The sequence below is a fragment of the Podarcis gaigeae genome (assembly GCF_964106915.1).
Source record: "Podarcis gaigeae genome assembly, chromosome: 1".
Classification (NCBI taxonomy): domain Eukaryota; kingdom Metazoa; phylum Chordata; class Lepidosauria; order Squamata; family Lacertidae; genus Podarcis; species Podarcis gaigeae.
The window spans coordinates 42673310-42692407 of NC_139678.1; the positions used below are offsets into that span (position 1 = coordinate 42673310).

At 44.7% G+C, this 19098-nt stretch overlaps 2 long non-coding RNA genes across 3 annotated transcripts in view; both read left to right on the plus strand.

Moving 5' to 3' along the window:
- The window catches only part of LOC310847695, a 198467-nt gene that overhangs the window by 139770 nt on the left and 39599 nt on the right, over window positions 1–19098 (plus strand). The gene's annotated exons all lie outside the window — the stretch shown is intronic.
- LOC310847750 lies at window positions 4591–12493 on the plus strand. Of its 2 annotated transcripts, XR_014565990.1 has the most exons (4): window positions 4591–4847; window positions 6567–6691; window positions 6837–6980; window positions 7787–12493. It is a non-coding gene; the product is annotated as an uncharacterized lncRNA (long non-coding RNA). The 2 variants fall into 2 exon arrangements; XR_014565991.1 differs by lacking the exon at window positions 6837–6980 and having other exon boundaries at window positions 4666–4847; window positions 6567–6683.

The window sequence follows — 19098 nt, forward strand, 5'->3', positions numbered from 1 at the left end:
GCACACAGATATTTATTTTAATTATTTGATTTGGCCAATTCATATACTGCTTATATTTAAATCTAAATCTAAATCTGTTTAAAACATAGGTGAAAATGTCTTCGCTAAACAACAAATATAAAAATACCAGAGCATTTTTACATTCTATAAAGCACAGTAAACAATTAGAGCATCCTCTTTAATATCAAACATAAAAATAAACTCAAGAAATGCAAAGGAAATTCATAATAAACATAGCAAACAGCTAAACAAAATATCCTCTAACCACCAGGAAGTAAAATATTACAAATAAAAATCAATATTCATCCTTTTAAAATCACATGAGTTAAGAAAATCAGTTCACTTCCCAAGTACCACACATTAATCATACTATTAAACAAACCATTCCAGGTAAATTCCTAGCCTCTTATATGCACAACTTAATCTAGCTACATAAAAAGTGCATCCCATTCAGTTCCAGTCGAGCTTACCCATACATGATCAATACAGTTATTCAATCACATCAATACTCTAAACCAATATATTTAAGTTTACTATTCTAACACACCCTCAAATCACACTTTCTGTGCTCTGCAGTCACTCATATAATTCAATTCCACATCCTCAACCAACAACCCACTCCCATGTCTACACCTTGAGAACTGGCCAGAGCTAAATAAATACTAACACAGAAGGAAGCAAGACTACATGAACAATCCCTAATTAAAACATTTATCTCTCACTGGACAGGGGGAAAGATGCAGAATCTATCACCAATAACAGGATTTCACCCTGGTGGGTATAGAAACCAATTTATCCAACATTTAACATACTGGGCAATGACACTTCCCTTACCTCTCACCTAAGGGTCCAAAGGGACGTGGGTGGCGCTGTGGGTTAAACCACAGAGCCTAGGGCTTGCTGATCAGAAGGTTAGTGGTTCGAATCCCTGCGACGGGGTGAGCTCCCGTTGCCCGGTCCCTGCTCCTGCCAACCTAGCAGTTCGAAAGCACATCAAAGTGCAAGTAGAAAAATAGGTACTGATCCGGCGGGAAGGTAAACGGCGTTTCTGTGCGCTGCTCTGGCTTCACTAGAAGCGGCTTAGTCATACTGCCCACATGACCCGGAAGCTGTACGCCGGCTCCCTTGGCCAGTAAAGCGAGATGAGCGCCACAACCCCAGAGTCATCTGCGACTGGACCTGATGGTCAGGGTCCCTTTACCTTTACCTTTAAGGGTCCAAATATCAGTCTCACCCTAAGAAGAGGAGGAATTGATGCACATCTAGAACCTCACACATTTATCTCTATGGGGGGAAAAGAAAGAATACAAAAACAAAATGAGAAATTAAAGACTTTGAGGAGCACATTACTAAAAGCATTAAGACAACCAAGAATGATTTCAAAACTTTAAATATACTGGAAGGAGGAAATTGACTAGGGTGCTAGTTGGTCTGCTGGCTGACAAAAGAACTAAAAGTGTATTAAAGGAAGAAAATGAGGTCTATCTGTTTCCCTTCATCAAAAGACTGAGATTCAACAATGAATAATTAAATAATTTGTAGATTCTTAAAGTAACAAAACCCTCCATGCTGAAAGTACATATCAGAGATGAAATAGTAAACCAAGTGAGCTGCAAATTAGGGCTTATTACGAACCCTCATTGAGGGTAATGCATGCTGGTAAGATCTTAAAATCAAATTGCTGTGAACTAATAGAAAATAGAAAATAGTTATTATGGAACTCAGCTAATAGGACAAAAAGTTCCCAGGATGCATTAGCATGCTTCCTAGAATAATCTCAGCATGCCACCCTGACTTTATACATCTGTATCTGAACAGATGGGACGCAGGTGGCGCTGTGGGTTAAAGCCTCAGCACCTAGGACTTGCCGATTGAAAGGTCGGCAGTTCGAATCCCTGCGGCGGGGTGCGCTCCCGCTGCTCGGTCCCAGCGCCTGCCAACCTAGCAGTTCGAAAGCACCTCCGGGTGCAAGTAGATAAATAGGGACCGCTTACCAGCGGGAAGGTAAACGGCGTTTCCGTGTGCGGCTCTGGCTTGCCAGAGCAGCGATGTCATGCTGGCCAAGTGACCTGGAAGTGTCTTCGGACAGCGCTGGCCCCTGGCCTCTTAAGTGAGATGGGCGCACAACCCCAGAGTCTGTCAAGACTGGCCCGTACGGGCAGGGGTACCTTTACCTTTACCTATCTGAACAGATATTTCACAGACCGCACAGAAGAAGAAAAAATGAATTTCTTTGGAGATGGGATCGTTATCTTAATGATCCCCAAACCAGGACATGCGTCTTACAGACCATGCTCCCGCATGCATCACATGACCCACGCAAGAGCACCCCCTCCAAATGGGATGTCCTGAACACTTGATGGGTATGTGCCACCAACTTCCTGAGGTCTGCAGACCACCAATGGGGAACCACTGTTCTGTGGCAATTTCATTCCCACCACTCTCTGGCATCCAGCAATCCTTGTCTTTCCCTCACCCCCACTGAGCTTATCAGAAGAAAACAAATCTAACCCTCAAGATGCAAGTGGGGTGCCAATTCTAGGCATCCTCGAATCCACATGTGTGTTTATTTGTTTTTACAAGTACCAACAGCTTGGAAATGGCAAGTATCTTGTTTGTTCCCTTTCTATTACACTCTGATGTAAGCTGCTTAGGTACACTTGGCATTATATAATCTTTTTAATAACCTGCACCAGCTAACCTGCTTCCCACAGAGGAAAATTCAATGTATTTTGAGCACCCCAACTGGCTATCGATGAGTTGGAAATGCTAAATGGCTTTTTAAACTCCAGAGGCAGAATAACTGGGAAAGCGGGTCACTTGTGTGTACAAAAGGAAGTAGTTCTATAGCAAGGCTGGAACCCAGGACAATCCATAGAGGGGATGGTTGCAAGCAATCGAAAGACTAAGACAACTCGTGGCAACTAAGACATGACAATGTCACAACAAAGAAACACAGTTAACACAAAAGAAAATATACAGGGGAAGAGAATGCACTTTCCTCTCATCTACAACTCATTTTCTATACTGAATTTGTTTCTGCTATGAGAGCTCTGCTTTGGGGTGACTGTTTTGCTTTTACAGTTTGTTTTATTCACCGCTTGAGTGAGTCTTGCTTTATTGGAACTATGATTTTAATCTCTTTTTATTTTGTGCATCATGCAGAGAATTATGCTTATTAGCACCTGATTAAATGGAATGAACAAACAAACCATCCAACAACCACATCTGCAGCTTCTTCACCCTCTTATTTGCAGCAAAAACTGACACAATTTAAAAACAAAGTATTATATGAAAAGGAAGTACATATAAGCATCTCATAATGAGTAATACATAGCTTATCTGCACTTTCATTGTTGAGACACCTGCTGTTTCTAAATACACTCAATAGTTTTCATTAGGTCCTCTGACTGTAAAAGAACTACCAATGTGTTCTTTAGGGAGAAAGGCTTTCTCTCCTGAATTGCTCCATTAGCTGAACACTGAAAGAAAAAGCCATTTTTGTTTGAATTGCCCATTAGCCATGCATTGATCCAACACATCTCTGCTACAGGCATAATCTGTGTTGTTCGTTGCTCCCCCTCTCCAGAGAATCCAAAGAAACACAGTTGAGTGATGTGAGAGGGCAAGGTTTATTTGGGGTTGGAAGAGGAAAGCAATTTGTTCCAGGGCCTCAAGGTCAAAGGGAGACTCAAAGAACTGTTTTGGCATATAATAGAACTGTAGAGTTGGGCGGGACCCTGAGGAGCATCGGGTCCAACCCCCTGCCATGCAGCCAGTCCCTTATGGGGATCAAACCTGTGACCTTGGCATTATCAGCACCACGCTCTAACCAACTGAGCCAGCACAGATGGAACTGCAAACGTTAGCAAATGCGATTTGGTAAAATAGATTGTTGGCTAACTGATAGAGATTCAGATAAAGAGTTTAAAATGTTAATGATTTCATGTAAGGCCATTCTGATTGGCTGTGAAGGAAACTCCTCCCCTTCACTGCTGGACGAAGAACTCACGCTCACAATACCAGTTCTGCCAAAGAACTGGTTGAACCTAGGCCCCCAGTCTTCAACCGTTTGCAGGGCCGGTCTCTGCTTTGTTTCAGATCTTCAGCTACTTCCAAAGCCTTTTCTGGAGCTTCCTCATTCCCCCAAATCCAGCTTTGACTGAGCTGACAAGTACAGTGGTACCTCAGGTTAAGTACTTAATTCGTTTCAAAGGTCCATTCTTAACCTGAAGCAGTTCTTAACCTGAAGCATCATTTTAGCCAATGGGGCCTCCTGCTGCTGCCATGCCACTGGAGCACGATTTCTGTTCTCATCCTGAAGCAAAGTGCTTAACCCGAGGTACTATTTCTGGGTTAGCGGAGTCTGTAACCTGAAGTGTATGTAACCAGAGGTACCGCTGTATGCACAAGGCTCACAGGCGTAGCCAGGATTTATGTTAGGAGGGGAGGAACCTCAGTTAGTTCAGTATTTTTAGTGATTTGCTTTATTTAGGAGAGCAGGTACCCTCCTGCCCCTGCCCCTTTGGCTATGACTTCAGCCCCTGGTCTTCACTCAGGTCCGCCACAAAGCCTCACTTACCCCTTGCTTGCCTGAGATAGGTCCATTCAAATGCAGCTTGCTTGCGATAGGTTCGTTTGAATACAATCCTCCCAGCAAATGCAGCCTGCCTGTGATAGGTCCATTCAAATGCAGCTTGCCTGTGATAGGTCCACTTGAATACAAGACTCCCAGCGACACACATAGTCAGAGAAAGATGGGTGCCATCTCCCAACAGTCAGAAGTTTGCCCTGGGTGTGGACTGTGGCTATGCCAGGGCACAACCGCCACTTGCCATCATAGGAAGGTAAGCAGTCCTTTCAGGGCTTGATATTCTTGAATCAGGGCCTGAATAGCCTGGATTGATATCAATGGGGACCCACTGCCTGCCACACCAGCACCATCCATCTCTATTTGTATGCATGCATGTATTTATTAAATTTCTTTACCGCTTTATATTTTTAATAAATATCTCAAAACAGTTTGTTGTTGTTTAGTCGTTTAGTCGTGTCCGACTCTTCGTGACCCCATGGACCAGAGAACGCCAGGCACCTCTGTCCTCCACTGCCTCCCGCAGTTTGGTCAAACTCATGCTGGTAACCTCGAAAACACTATCCAACCATCTCGTCCTCTGTCGCCCCCTTCTCCTTGTGCCCTCCATCTTTCCCAACATCAGGGTCTTCTCCAGGGAGTCTTCTCTTCTCATGAGGTGGCCAAAGTACTGGAGCCTCAGCTTCACAATCTGTCCTTTCAGTGAGCACTCAGGGCTGATTTCCTTCAGAATGGAGAGGTTTGATCTTCTTGCAGTCCATGGGACTCTCAAGAGTCTCCTCCAGCACCGTAATTCAAAAGCATCAATTCTTCGGCGATCAGCTTTCTTTATGGTCCAGCTCTCACTTCCATACATCACTACTGGGAAAACCATAGCTTTAACTATACAAACCTTTGTTGGCAAGGTGATGTAAACAAAACAGTTTACAGCATATTAAAACAATAAAACAATAGCTGGGCAATGTTCCTCTGGACTCATGAGGAGCAACATGGAGCGAAGGAATACAAAGTATTGCTTCTGGGTGCCTCTAAGTAAGGCTCTTCAGAAATCCAGTCTTAGTCATTCATTTGCTTTCTGAAAGCTTCTTTCCTTGAAAAGTAGGGCATAAATTCACATTGTAACCGGGCAACAAAAAGAGTAGTTCCAAGACCGTGGTGTATCATTTAATCAAGAATAGATAAGTAACTTGAATTGTGCCTGTAGAATAATGAGACTATAGTGAGAGGGGGAAAAGCAAGGAAAAAAACCCTGTGATAACGATACTGATTGTTTCACAATCAAGAGTCTTAAGGGGCAGACATTGTGGGAAACTCCTCTGTTACTGGGTCCTATTAAAAGTGCATGACTGCCATTCTCTTTTGCACCTGACCATCATATGGCCAGATGAATGAATAAGTGGATCTCTCCAACCTTAACATAAATGTTCTGTTTCACAACTGAGAGCCCAAGCCCAATGCATTTTGTGGACGGAGTGGATGTATAAAATGTTTTTTGGCATTAAATCTCTCATTTTCCCAACTCTGCAGCACATCTTATGGTCTTCCACCCCCATTTCGTGCAACGTGACATCCCTTATGTTACTGAATCTTGCTTTCAGCAACCAAAATGGGGGCAGGATTATCACTCCAGATAGCTCCTACCTTGCAAAATATTGGCTGTGGAAATGCAAAAAAAAAAGGCAATAAAGATTTTTTTTTGCCACAACTCCTTGTTTTTCCCCCAATAAAAGAAGAAAGTCTTTATTTAAAAAATTCTCTGCAAATAATTATATATTTGAAAGTACGCAAAACTGAATCCTTCTTGAGAGTAACCTTCTCTAGTTTCCACAGTGGGTGACTGCCATTACAAACCAATTACCGCAGAATAAGCCTGAAGTGTATCACAACACTCCCCCTGCCCTGCCCATTCCGCCAGGCAATCCATTAGCAAAAAGCTTCTGCTTATGTGCATATATTAACCTATTTTACCTCACAGGCCTCTTACAAAGACAGAAGGAGGGAGAAGGGAGAACAACTGATCCAGACCTTAACTCCTGGTAGAAAAAAAGAGAAACAAATACGGCATGCCATACACAGATCATATAAAGAAAAAGTGAGCCAGTAAATCAGGCCCGCCTTGATTTAACTGCAACATTTCATAGTCTCAATACTTACAACAAAATATTTCCCCCCCCCCAAAAAAAAAGTTTGCCAACCCTGATCAACAACAAGCAAAATAATACTTTAAATATGTTCAATTTCACAGATTTGGTGTCTGAACTACCAACTCAGCCTACCTCACAGGGCTGTTGTGAAGATTAAAAGGGAAGAGGGGAATACAATTTACATAGCCTTGAGCTTCGGGGAGGAAAAGCAATACAAAGATACAACCAGCAAGAGATACTATTAAGTATGTATAGCTTCACAGCTGTCAGCAAAATACACACACATTTTACCAACCTTTATGAATAAAACCACCCGTGTGCTGAAATTCATTCTACAGGAATAGCTCAGTTGGTTAGAACATGGTGCTGAAAACACCCAGGTTGCAGGTTCGATCCCCATAAGGGACAGCAGCATTTTACAGGGTTGGACTAGATGATCCTCAGGGTCTCTTCCAACTCTGATCTATGAGTCTATGAATACTGACTTGCTGCAGCTGTAGGGCATTTGATGGTTTTTTCATTGTATTTGCTGGTTCCTTTTGTATTTTACATTTGTGGTTCCTGGTTCCTGTATAAATAACAGCCCAGTGATGACAAACAGCCCGTTAGCAGCCGTATGGGGGACATGGAAAATTGGAGAGGGTGGTGGACATGGCAATATCACAATTTTTTCCGAGTAGGAAGGAAGCCTCATTTATTTCAAGGGAAATACTTCAGAGTAAAATATGCCAAAGCCAGCTGGTTGTGTTTGATAATGTTAAGGCAGCACACTTGGGGAGTAAGTGAAATAATGTGGCTGTGGAGGAAGGTACCTCAGTACACAGGAAGACTATCCTCTGTTCAGATTGGCAGCAACAGAAACAAGCTTCTTCTCCTGTTTTTTCTGCTGTCCGGGGAGGGTCTCTCTCAAGCCCAGCTGGGGATAGTCAGCATTCCTTCCTGCAATTGCATAGCAACAATGATTAAACATACTGTACCTAGCTTTTCTGTATTTGTCTGCCAAAGCCTAACAACGTTATCTGCACATTTTCCTTTCTAACTTTCTTTATAGGCGTCAGATTGACTTACTGTTCTAAAAAAATGAAAGCTGAGAGTTTGGAGCCCATGCTGGTTCAGAGCCCGAGAAAAGTATTCTCCACCAGCAGCCCCGATCGAAACTGACCACTCACCTTCTGCGGCATGAACAATTTCACCCGGAACATTTTGACAGGACAAGAAATGGCAAGTTCTGACGCATTTGAAATTAGCTGAGCTAATTTTGTTAGCAATTCTTGAGTGAGACATAAGGTCGAAGGTGCCAAAGGACTAAAGCACAGAACGCAATCAAAATGTAACATATTTTCATAGAGACACAACAGTGGTGTGACATGTGCTTTTGCTTCAAAGAGGAACGACAACGTGTCTCGTTGTTTTGCAGCTGTTAGAAAGATGGAGGCAGTAATTGCATAATGTTAAATGATGCATTGCAAATTATTTTGAACTGCTTTGCGAAGACATTGAAATAAAGGGGGGGAATGCATTTCCCCTTCCAAAAATGGATAGAAAGGATACAATCCAGACTAACAGCTTCAAAAACTCACTGATTTCAGCCTGCACTTCACACTACTTTTCAGATCAATGGGAAATAACAGTGCTTAAGCTTGAATGGTTCATGCCCTGAGTTGTCTAATAATTACAAACTAACAACCAGATACAAAGCAGCCAAACAGGAGTTTAGTTTACATGTTGTGTGCATGCTTTGTAGCTTGCACAAGTGACGCTAACATGCCATGCGGCATGCGTGAGTGAGATGAGCACGTCACATGATGCACATCCACGACATGCACACAGTTGCTGCAGAATTTTGAGGGGGCCTAGCCCCTTCCTTGAATTTTTTTGGGGACGCTTGCCCCCCTAGATGGCCTTCCCTGCCCCAGGGAGTCCACATAACTCACCCAGGGGGTCCCTGGCACCACTCACATAACAAAAGCTATCATAGAGTTATCAAAAGTGGCTTGGCTTTTGAAAAACAGGGGCCACAGTCCTTAGCTAATTGGGAGTCACTTCCCTAAAGTATCTATAATGACGCATTGCTAGAATAGGGGGGTCAGCAATCAATGCTTCCTGGGTCAATTCTGCATCCCAAGTGAGTGCAACTTCGCTGCTGCTTCAAGTTTCCAAAGCAGAGAGGTATTGCTGATGGTTCCCAAATCAGTTCCGACCTGGGACCCTAAGTCCAGAGAAAAAGAGAAAGAAAGGTCTCCTGGCTGTGTTCACACTCCTGATTACTGTACACTCTCTGCATTTCCAGGGCTGGGTTTTTAATCTCTGTTCACACATTATCCAAAAGGTATATGTATCCTGTACTTTGTTATCAGGTGCTGCTGTTGGGTGCTGTTTGTCAAACCAGCTTCACACTGATTGGAGTCCTTAAGGTACTTCTAATTCCTTAGCTTGGGGTAAAGTTGTCCCTGCCTGTCAATGCCCCCTGGTGTGTAAATGATTAGCAGCCCATAATCTAGCCCACTTTGTGCCATTAGGAGAGCGCATCAGATTGGGCTGTGCGTACACCCAGCTCCAACTTCCATGTCACTTATGTGTCATTAAAAAAAGAAAAAAAAAATCAAGCCCACAAAGACACAGTCTGTGCTTTCAGCTCCTAGACCAGAACAACCAAAAAGCTTTTATCCACAGATTACTTCTTTTCAGATGGTGCCAAGATGAAGCAATTTGTTGTGTTCTTAATAAAAGAAGCACTTGTAGAACCACAGTCAGGAGTTTTTGGTTCACAACAAAGCAATTTCTCAAAAGTAGGGGGAGGAAAGCTGTTAAACCACAGACACAGTTTGTTCCTCACAGGTCCTTCCATCATCACCGCTGGGTCTTAACAGCACATGTTCTTCTAGGTGCATATCAGTTCACCACTGAGACACAGGCCACAGTCCCAGTACACATTTAGAGCACTATGCCAGTTTAAATAGCCATAGCTTCCCCCACAGACTTCTGGGAGCTGTAGTTTGTTAAGGGTGTTGTTTGGAGGCCCCTGTTCCCCCCACAGAGCTCCTATTCTCCAAGTGGTATATCAATAAATCCAGGCATCCCTAAACTCGGCCCGCCAGATGTTTTGGGACTACAACTCCCATCATCCCTAGCTAACAGGACCAGTGGTCAGGGATGGTGGGAATTGTAGTCCCAAAACAGCTGGAGGGCTGAGTTTGCCTATGCCTGAGTAAATCCCTCTTCACAGGGAACTCTGAAACTGTAGCTCTTTGTGGTGACTACAGGCCTCCAAGCAATTCTCAGCACCCTTGACAAACTACAGCACCCAGAATTCTGTGGGGGAAGCCATGACTGTGATGCCTCAGGGCTCTAGGCGTAGGGGTCTGATTGTGTTTTAAAGGGCCGCTGAGATGCAATAATAACAATAACAGCAGATCCTTCTGTTCAAACTTAGATCTGCCAGAATCATGTAGAAAGAGGAGAAGCCATGATTAAGGAGCAAAAAAAAAAAACACGCAGGTGGAAAAGGTGGAGGAGCCCTCTGCTCCCTTGCCTATGTATCCTGTCTCTCACTCACAGTCCTCCTGAATGCTTTTTGCTAGCCAGCCTTGCTTCCTGAGCTGGTGCCAAGCAACAGGCCATGGGGATGGATGCTGCAAAGATCCGCACCTCTCTTTTTACAAAATGCCTGTCCCTGTCTTAAGGACACCAAGATCTATTCTGCGTGCAAGGATTTGCACAGTGTTTGTGCTCGATCAGTGGGATTCTAGAAACTTCTCTTGCACTGCGGTGACCTCTGTTTTCTCTGTGTGGGTCTCCTCCTGGCCACTGGGCTCCGACGGTGGCTGCCTGTTGTGATGGATGCCCCATTAGTACAGAACGTTACACCTGAAGCTGTGACAGTAACTGGAGAAGTTGTGTTTCATTTTTATTTTTGCCTCTCCGATCGTGCTGTTGACTTTACAGCTGAGATAACTTTAGTTTGTTTCTACGTTGTTCTGTTGCTAGGCCAGGCATTATGGATACCCAACAAAACTTGGTTATAGGATTGGAATGCAATCCAAATAAATGCTGCATGGAATTCCAAATGTCCTGGGAAAACAGCTCCCTTGGGAAATTGTTCTGACAGTAAAACCTTGGACTATCAACAAGACAAAATTGGAGGATCACATTCACAAATGAGAACATTATTTTGCGTGAACAAACTCTTATCTCAATTTACATGTTCCCTCCGATTTCAGATAGTTTCCACTTGAATTATTGTGACAGGAAAGTCCTCTTGGTTACAGCAGAGGTGGGAATTTATGGTCCTCCAAATGTTGAACCCCAGCTCCCATCAGCCCCAGCTGGCCAAGATGGCCAATGGTCAGAAGTGTTGAGGGTTCAACAGATATGGAGATCTTCAGGATCTCTGCCCCCAACCCCAGAGCTACAATTTTGCTGCCCTTCCTTTCTCTAACCTAAAAAACTGATCCCACTTTTCCCTTGAGAATAGGGACTCAGCTATACAGATGCAAGTAAAACGTTTTAAATGTGTTGCAAAGTGCAATATACAAATGTGACACTAGATGGCGACCGTGAGCTATGCCAAATTCAGTGTATTCTTCAAAACTTTTTTTAAAAAAAAACTCTTTTCACAGTGTTTTTTATGTGTGTTATTCCACCCAGGCTTCAAAAAATAAGGAGAGCCTTGCTGGGTCAGACCAAACAGGGGCCGCTTGGAGGGAAGGAAACGGATGGAGTATGCATGTTCATGCAGCTGCCTAACAGCATCCACGTCACCCAGGAGGCCGCAGCCGCAGAAATAAGAAAAGATGAGTTGTTCCATTGTCTGGAGAGGTCACTTCCGGGTTTGCATGGAGAAATCGTTTTCAAAGGAGCCCAGTGATGAAAGCAGGCAGCTGTATTGAGGCAACAGATGTTGAAATTTTGCACCCCTAACAATTTTGCATCTGGGGCAACCACCCCAGTGCATAAGACTTTAAATTTCAGGATTGTGGGTTCGAGCCCCACGTTGGGCAAAAGATTCCTGGTTTGCAGGGGGTTGGACTAGATAACCCTCATGGTCCCTTCCAACTCTATGATTCTATGAATTTGCCCAAACCCTTTATGTAATTATCTTCCAAGAGACAACAAGAGCTAAAGTTCTTTAGTGCATCAAAGGGCTCCCAGAGTCTTACTCAGCTGCCTAAACAACTCTCGCCTGTGGTGAGTCTGAACCATAAGTAAAACCTGGTTTGTATCTACTCCACACATTCTGGCATGCTAAAACCAACAGAGATCATACAGGGAGCTTCTACACTTTACAGAAAGTTTCTGTCTCACACCCCTTTTTACGTCCAAAGCTAATAACTGGTGGTGGATAAATACTGATCTGGCTTCTGCAGTTTCATCAGACTTTCATAACTTCCAACATTTCTTTGATGAAAATAGGGACGTCCCATTCTGTAATAATAATTATTCTACTATTTATACTCCACACATCTTATTGGGTTGCCCCAGCACTCTGGGCAGCTTCTAGCATATATAAAAACATAAGAAAACATTAAACATTAAAAAAAAAACTTCACTATGCAGGATTTCCTTCAGATGGCTTGGGGGTCGGATAACCCCATACCCTCCAACATTTCTCCAGTGAAAATAGGAGCATCCTAAGGAAAAGCGGGACACTACCGGATCAAATCCAAAACCAAGACAGCTTCTCTAAATCAGAGACATCCCTGGAAAATAGGGACATTTGGAGGGTTTGGACTTTGCTGCACACTATATTCATAGGCCAAGGGACGCAGGTGGCGCTGTGGGTTAAAGCCTCAGCGCCTAGGACTTGCCGATCGAAAGGTCGGCGGTTCGAATCCCTGCGGCGGGGTGCGCTCCCGCTGCTCGGTCCCAGCGCCTGCCAACCTAGCAGTTCGAAAGCACCTCCGGGTGCAAGTAGATAAATAGGGACCGCTTACCAGCGGGAAGGTAAACGGCGTTTCCGTGTGCGGCTCTGGCTCGCCAGATGCAGCTTTGTCACGCTGGCCACGTGACCCGGAAGTGTCTCCGGACAGCGCTGGCCCCTGGCCTCTTGAGTGAGATGGGCGCACAACCCCAGAGTCTGTCAAGACTGGCCCGTACGGGCAGGGGTACCTTTATATTCATAGGCCGAAGGACCTTTTTAATAACCCAGTATTCCAAGTACAGTATGCTGAATTATGCACTCTGTACCCAATTTTGCACTACTGCAATTGCAGAATAAACACAGCCTGATTATAGGCCCCCACGAGGGAGATCAAAACATTAAATTTTATATTGAGAAATGACCATTTTTAGTTTGGCTGCCAGAGCTTAGCTTTTAATGACTGAAAATCACTTCTTTGTATGCAGGCTATAATTTATCTTTTAAACAAAAGTGATTACACTGGCCCAAATGGAAATTTGCATCTGAATAAGCTGCAGCTGTAGCAAATGAAATCAGTGACAGCGCTCTTCAAAACAGCTGGTTAGCAGGCAGAAGGAAAGACTCCAATACCAGCCCTTTTATGCGTCAACATGGTGGGTGTAGTTTATTGATTGCTTCTGTCAGATTTGGTGATGTTCACAGTCCTTATGTAGAAGATAGAGACATTGTTTTTTAAACTGTGTGTGAAATAAAAACCTGAACATGGCCATGGAGATCTCACATGGGCAATCTCAGGAGGGCAACCAAGACGATCAAGGGTCTGGAAACCAAGCCTTAGGAGGAAGGGTTGAGGGAGCTGGGTATGTTTAGCCTGGATAAGAGGAGACTGAAAGGAGATATGATAGCCATCTTCAGGTATCTCAAGGGCTGTCACATGGGATGGAGCAAGCTTGTCTTCTCCTGCTCTGGAGGGTAGGACTCGAACCGATGAATTCAAATTACAAGAAAGGAGATTCTAACTAAACATCAGGAAGATCTTTCTGACAGTTAAGAGCTGTTTGACGGTGGAACAGACTCACATGAGAGGTGGTGGAACTCTTGTTTCTTGGAGTTTCTTAAGCAGAGATTGGATGGCCATTTGCCATAGATGCTTTAGTTGAGATTCCTGGAAGGGGGTCCCTTCCAATGCTATGATTCTATGGGGAGCCTGGGAGAAACACTTCAAATAGCCAAAGGCCTTCTTGTGAGCAAGGAAGATCTACTAAGAGCCTCACAACGCAGAGTACTAACCACTATACGATCACGGCCAGGAAAATCTGCTAAGAGCCTGATGAGTTAGGAACTGTTCGAGACTAGGGTCTGAGAATCCTGTTTATCCAGTTTTGATTTTGTTTTGCTCCTAAGGGAATATTTTGGAATATTTCTGGTTTGTGTAATTTGGGGGGCATTGCATTTCTCCCTCTGTAACATTTACAGATCTTATACTTTTCTTTTTTAATCTTAGTGAATTCATCTCTTGTTGCATAAGCCCTGAGTGGTCTCAGCTTATTTTAACACCTCAGTTGATTTTAACACCACACAAGCTTCAGAGAGACCCCAGGGAACTTTCAGAGGCTGTTTGATAAGAGGCAGCCTGGTGGTATTATTTTTAAGTAATCTCTCCAGATTATCAAAATCCTGAATCTTTGATCAATTTAGTTTTGCAATCACTGTACAACTTTCCCAACAAGAACCATATTATCTGCTTATGGCGGCAGTTCTACAGATTTGAGGCACATCCATTTTGTCCACAGCCCTTTTACAAAACCACCATGACTCCAGAGGAATTAACTGATATAAGAGGGAGAAGGGGGAATTATTTTTTAAAAATCATTAAAACAATTAAACATTAATAGAATTAAAGTATTATTATATGACTTGCAATAACACAGACACTACAGTCTGCAGTTACTATTTCCTAGCACCAGAACAGGCAGCCTCTGAGCATACTCAGAGTGCCTTGCCCAGAGTAAAAAGATATTTAGCCATGAAGCTGCCTGCATAGTACAAGGGAAGGAAGCCTCTGGACATACACTGGGTAAAAATATAACTTGTGCTACCAGACTTCTAGTATATCAATAAGCTTGCAGGGTGGTGGTTGTTAAAAGTGTGGTGGGCATTGAAGGTTCGGGGGGGGCATACAGAGTGCCTTGCAAAAAAATAGAAAAGGAAAAGAAAGAAGAAATGCTGCCCATGGATAGTAGAGCCAAGGTTGGAGGCAGTGGCGTAGCGTGGGGGGTGCAGGGGGGGCCGGCCGCACCGGGCACAACATCTAGGGGTTAGGGTTAGGGTGCGAAAATCCACGGGTTAGGGGGCGCAAATTACTTGCCTTGCCCCGGGTGCTGACAACCCACGCTACGCCACTGGTTGGAGGTTAAATTCCTGCATGGGACAGCTGCATATTCCTGCTGTTATGTATTCAGGCTGGCTGCAGTTCCCACTCTGTGCCACCAGTATGCAAATGAAGGATTGAGAGTTGCTTTCACTGATTGGTTAGTTAGTTGGAATTCGTTACTGTCACAAGTTATTGAGCATTATATAAGGCAGCCAGCTTCACTGTTGTTCAGAGAGACTTAGAGCAGTGCTAATTGCTGTAATAAAGAGCTGTTGCTTAAAAGAGCTGTGTCTGTCGCCCATCTTTCCCACTATACAACACCTGCATTGTAGGGAGTTGAACTAGATCAGGCATAGGCAAACTCAGCCCTAGTGGCGAAGCTGCATGCTCCAGCACCGGGGGGGGGGGGAGGAGAGCAGGCGGGGGCATGGCTGGCGTGCATCCCAGGGGCGTGACACGCCGCCCACGGGGGTGTGGTGTGCATCCTGGGGGTGTGTCGTGCTGCTTGCAGGGGCGTGGCACCCGGCGCGGTGGGGGGGGGGTGGCGCGTGTCCGAGGTGTGTGGCCATGATGCTACCCCACTCCCTGATGGTGCCGGGGGCAGTACGCTCCCCCTGCCCCCCCGGTTCCTCCTCCAGTGCTTAGCCCTCCAGATGTTTTGAGACTACAGTTCCCATCATCCCTGACCACTGGTCCTGTTAGCTAGGGATGAAGGAAGTTGTAGTCCCAAAACAGCTGGAGGGCCGAGTTTGCCTATGCCTGGACTAGATGATCCTTAGGATCCCTTCCAACTTTACAGATGCTATGAAGTTGCCTGCATGGTTCAAGGGAAGGAAGCCTCTGGGCAAACTGTAATATAAGTGAGCTGTGCTTCTGGATTTCTGGTATTTCAATAAACTTCCAGGCGTCATAAAGGAAGGGAGCAAAGAAACCAATGTGTTCTAGCTACAGATGACACATTCTGTTTGTTTACAGAGGACAATGATTTGACAACTGCTCATGCTATCGGCACAGTAGAAAGCAATAGACCCTTGCAAAGCAGTGTCTACAAAAGGGCTTTTAGAAAAGCCCAAACCATGGGGCTTCAAAGGCTGATGTATGTACACAGCCTTAGAAGCTTAAAAACAGACAAAGTGGTGCCTTTGATTATGGATCAATTTCTGCCAGTTCCCAGAATGCAAATGTTTGCGGTTCAGGGTGTTCCTTTCAATGTCGGGAGTAGTTTGCCATCATTTCCGCCCCACGTCTGCTTTGGAAAAGTAAAGAGCTACAAATTTAGGGAAATGAAAGGCAGCATGCTCTTCTTTCTGGTGTGCAGCATGAGATGAAGGTCAGCTGTCAGCCGCCTTACAGGACTCAAAAGAGTGCCAGGCAATTTACATACAATGGCACTGATTTATTAGGTCACTTTTGCAATATGTCATTTACCATGGAAGCTGGGACGAAAAGGGGAACAGCACATGCATGATTTGCTGTCACCATCATCGTTAAAGATGTTGGGGAGACGGTGTGCTATAGGCCGATGTCGTTGTCTCCTGGCACCTTTGCAAAGATATGGAAGACCCCAGGCAGCTGTACTTAAAGGTTGGTCCTGCCATCACCAATGAAAGATCCTTTGCATGGAATTCCCCAGGAGTCCAGCAGCCCTGTTATAAACTGGCATACTCATACTAAAGGCACAAACAGTTAAGCTGGCAAATAAAGATTAGTCTAAATCAGGCTTCCTCAACCTCGGCCCTCCAGATGTTTTTAGCCTACAACTCTCATGATCCCTAGCTAGCAGGACCATTGATCAGGGATGATGGGAATTGTAGTCTCAAAACATCTGGAGGCCTGGTCTAAACTGAATTAAATCCAAGTACCCTGGTGCAGCTTGGTTGTCAGATGCTCAACCAGTGGCCTCTTTTGTGACTGCACAGTACCAAGCCAATCGGAACTGCTCAGCAGGATCTTGGGTAGCTCTAAGCTTCCACTCCTGGGTGCATTTCAGCAACAGTGACTCCAGCCCATAGGGAAGCTTAGCAACCCCCCAGACTGAAGCATTCTGCACAAGATCACTTCAACTCTTCTGTCTTCTCTCCTTCACGATGAGAAAGTCCCTTTTCTCCCATAACAGATCTGTGACCTGTTATGTTTGGGGCAAACCAGCGCCAGCACTCTTAACTGAGGAGATCAGCTGACCGAGAGGCACAAGTGGCCCAGACACCCTTCTGTTCATTAACTCATTCCAGCAGTTGCAATAAAACAGAGGGCAACTCCATCTATCCAACATGCAAATGAGTGTGGCATAAAGGTAAAGGTAAAGGGACCCCTGACCATTAGGTCCAGTCGTGGCCGACTCTGGGGTTGCGGCGCTCATCTCGCTTTATTGGCTGAGGGAGCCGGCATACAGCTTCCGGGTCATGTGGCCAGCATGACTAAGCCACTTCTGACAAACCAGAGCAACGCATGGAAACGCCGTTTACCTTTCCGCCAGAGCGGTACCTATTTATCTACTTGTACTTTTTGAGGGTGCTTTTGAACTGCTAGGTTGGCAGGAGCAGGGACCGAGCAACGGGAGCTCACCCTGTCGTGGGAATTCGAACTGCCAACCTTCTGATCGGCAAGCCCTAGGCTTTGTGGTTTAACCAACAGCGCTACCCGTGTGGCATACTGGGTCTGAATTCTACATTTCCCCTGCACTTTCTGTTTCTACCACTTGGTGGAGTGCATTCTTTTCTCTGCAGCTTAATACTGGTACTCTTGCAGGCCTCCTCAATCTCTGAGCAGTGTAAGATCCCCAGGGGTTCCAGGAACTTACCCAGGGTTGGTGTTTCCTTTGGGAATGAAGCACTGCAGAGACTGTGGTGTCTTGAGGATATACGACTTATTTACATATATATGGGCTTGCCGATCAGACGGTTGGTGGTTCGAATCCCCATGACGGGGTGAGCTCCCATTGCTCGGTCCCTGCTCCTGCCAACCTAGCAGTTCGAAAGCACCCTCAAAAAGTGCAAGTAGATAAATAGGTACCGCTCCGGCGGGAAGGTAAATGGCGTTTCCATGCGCTGCTCTGGTTCTCCAGAAGCGGCTTAGTCATGCTGGCCACATGACCCGGAAGCTGTACGCCGGCTCCCTCGGCCAATAAAGTGAGACGAGCGCCGTAACCCCAGAGTCATCTGTAACTGGACCTAATGGTCAGATGTCCCTTTACCTTTACCTTTTCAACCTGAGCATACAATGGAGGGGTTCACAGCATGAACACCCCAATAGGGTCTTACTTCTCCCATAGCCGCAGCCTTGGATTCAAACAGAAATCAATCATTGCTCTGTGTGTGTCTCTTTCCAGCTTGCTGCTTTGCTTCTAGTTCACAACACTGCAACTCTCAACTCGGCTTTGCCCTTATAATTTTCTGCAAGTTGGGGGAGGGGCCCACCCATTTACCATCTCACACAGAGCCCCTTTCATTTGTTCCCTCTAATGGCCCATCACCCAGGTGATTGCCTTAGCAGAAAGCTAGCCTGGCTTATTTAACATAAGCTGGATCCAGGGGTTAGAAGGGACTTCCCCCATCTTCACAAAAATCAAAACAGTACTATAGTGCGCTTATTGGCAAAATTGTCATGATTTCATTTTACTGTTCATTGTTGACTCTATAATAAAACAAGCTGTGTGTGTATGTATGTGTAGTTACATAGTCCAGCAAAATTAACATTTGACCCAGATATTTAGAATAGGAAAGCAGAAAATTACATGGTATTTTCCTTTGGTAACCATGATAAGTCTACAAAGAGCCCCCCCCCCCAATATCCTAGGGTTTTGTTTTGTTTTTTTGTCTAATATCCTCTGAGGGTTTTTGACCGTTTTGAGATGAAGAATGTTCCTTTTAGTTAGTTTCAAATATAGCTCATTAGTTGCAGAGATGAGGGTTTTCCCTGCCTCAAGTTGGATTGGGGAGGGATTCAGTATGTTTGATACAGCTAGGAAATAGACATACTCTGCCATTTTCAGATTTACAGTCTAAAAGTCCAGGGGATTTTATTGGACTACTTCATTTTTAGAGCACTCTTCCAGACAAACCATCCAAGTTTTTGAGTATGCATCATTTTTAAAGTTTGAGGTTTGGTGGGCTTTCTGTATGATCTGCTT